Raw genomic sequence first — 2,727 nt, 5'->3', positions numbered from 1 at the left:
GAATTCGCTTTACTAGGCCAGTTCCAACTCTAGCTATGATCACCATGGGAGGGTTGTCCGGCACGTCGTCAAACCATTGGTCCTCGGAACCGAACGATATCGACGGTACCCTCCTGGAGGGAGGCACGGAGCTAGGTGACGAAACAACCAAGACTTTGGCGTCTTTTCTACTTGCCGATCTGGATCTGGGGGCAACGTCCCTAACGATCACGACGTTCAAGATGGTGAGGCCACACTCACCGTCCTCCTCGGGCTCTTGTCGCTATCTCACAGCGCGGCCCTTGTTGTCGCCAATTCAGTCACGATCCCGTCTCCTAGGTTCCCTTATGAGGTGAGAGAATTCTGCCAGCTTGCCCTCCCGGATTGCCTGCTCTAGAGCATCTTTCAGGTCAAAACACTCCTGGGCTTGTGGTCGTACCCTTTATGGTAGTCACAATAGAGGTTTTTGTTCCCTCCTGTTCTGTCCTTCAACTGTCGGGGCTTCGACAAGATGCCCTTGTCGGCAATCTGCTGATAGACTTCAACAATTGGGGCTGTCAGGGGGTGTAATTGGTAAACTTCCCTACCTGGGGGAACGGCTTGAAGGTTTTAGCTGGACCTCCGTCCTTGGAGTGCTCCTTGGACCTTTCCCTGCTACCAGGCTGACGAGCATGTGTGTAGGCGGGCTGCCGCTTGTTGGCTGCCACGACCTGGCTGACTTCTTCATCATTGATATACTCCTTGGCCACATTTTGAATTTCTTGCATTGTCCACACGGGCTTGATGGTAAGGTGTTTCCTGAAAATCCTCATTCAGTAATCCATTCGTCAAGCACAAGCTGGCCACCGAGTCGGCTAGGCCGTCGATCTCTAAGCACTCGTCATTGAACCTATCCAGGTACTTTCTGGTTGGTTTGCCAGTCCTTTGTGTTACCCTAAGCAGGTTAATCGGGTGCTTCGCTTTAGCGATACGTGTGGTGAACTAAGCCAGGAAGGTGCGACTAATGTCGGCAAAGGTGGTTACAGAGCCTTGGGGGAGAGCATTGAACCAGCGAATTGCCGGTCCCGCTAAGGTTACGGGAAAGGCGCGACACCTTACTTCATCACCCACCCCTTCCAGGTTCATCCTGACCTCAAAGGCCGTTAGATGTTCCTGGGGGTCTTGGGTCCCGTCGTACCTCATGTCCATTGGCTTATCGAAGTGCTTCGGTAGCCGGACCTCGAGGATCGAATGGTGAAAAGAGGTTGCCCCCATGATCACGGGTGGTCGCCTTCTCCTTGATCTTTCTCTGCTGTATTCTCGATTTTCCTCCACGGTATTTCTTGTCGGAGGTCGGGTGTAAATTACAGGATCTCGCCGTCTCATTGGCACTTCCCTGCTTTCTCCCTGGCTCTCTGACTCCGATCGGGGGCTCGGAGTACGTCTGGAGCGGCTCCTTCGAGGACTTCTCCCTCTTCTTTGAGGAGATCGGGAACGCTCTTGCCTTGGGGTTGGTCGGTGGTGCTCTCTATTAGCCACCTCCCGCTCCAGGTTTTGCACTCTGTGGCGCAGCTCCTGTATTATTATGGCGCTATCACTACCTGTTCCTCCAAAGGGTCGCCTCTCGTGGGAGTGCGAAGGGAGCTCGGGTTACCGCAGGGAGGATCTCGTGCGTTTGCGAGAGGAAGCCACTGAGGCTACCCTGCCGCTTCTGGGGACCATTTCCTCCCCGCGTGGTTCGCCTCTGTCGTCCGCCTCTACAGGACCCAACAGAAAGTCCATCTTGGCCAAATCCCCACAGACGGCACCAATGTTCGGTAACTCGGGGTTCCGGACGGGTTGAGGGGTGCTCCAGGTGAGGAAGTGGGGACCAGCCTAGGTCTGAGCCTGTGTACGAGACGAGTGAGCCGACGATCTTCCGAGCTCTTTGTGAAGTATGGGAAGAGCCACCTGCAAGGACACTCCGACGTCCAAGTCAGAAAGTATGCAGGTAGCTATGAGAGTAAGAGTGGTAGTGACGTACTTTGGGAGAGGAGTATGACCTCCCTATATATACCCTATCAGTAGGGCGGGCCCCACAGGAGAGGTCTCCTTCTAAGAAGCTTCCTTTCTCAGCTGTCATGCGGTTGGCAGCAGGAGTACAGGTGTCCGAATCGCCGTCCGGACAAGTTATGCCCGTGCGGGTCGGGTTACTCATGGACCGGATCGACTAGTAGACTAGTTGGGTTGGGCCGTAACAATATTTTAAGGTTTTCTGTTTAGAGTTTGGATTTAACAAAATCAGTTCATGGTTCACATAAAAATTTAGATTAAGTATAACATTATGTTTTTTGATAAATTTATCAATATATTAAATATTCATAAGTAAAAATAATAATTTACTCGACTTACGATTCGCTAAGGGAGGATAATGTTATGTGAACACTTATTTGATGCACTTAAAGCTTATACGGTTACACTCACCAGAAACATATGGTAACTAATTTCAATAAGAACTTCTCAAAAAATAAAAACGTTGTAGCTTAAAAACTTTGCTGCAAAAACGTTTAGTAATGAAAACAAGACGAATATTGCATCATTCTTTATATATATACATATATATTGTTCAACCTTTTTTAGAGAGTAAAACAAATTTTATTATACACATTGGAGAAAACTTTAATTGTAAGATTTTCTTTAAAAAAAGGTCATATTACAAAAATATGCAAATAACATTTTTCATAATAAAAAAATAGGACTGGGGATAGGGATAATAGAAAATAATGAATA

Source organism: Arachis ipaensis, chromosome B6, assembly GCF_059453495.1.
Source record: "Arachis ipaensis isolate K30076 ecotype BB chromosome B6, ASM5945349v1, whole genome shotgun sequence".
In the NCBI taxonomy this organism is placed as follows: Eukaryota; Viridiplantae; Streptophyta; class Magnoliopsida; order Fabales; family Fabaceae; genus Arachis; species Arachis ipaensis.
This window is presented reverse-complemented; position numbering follows the sequence as displayed.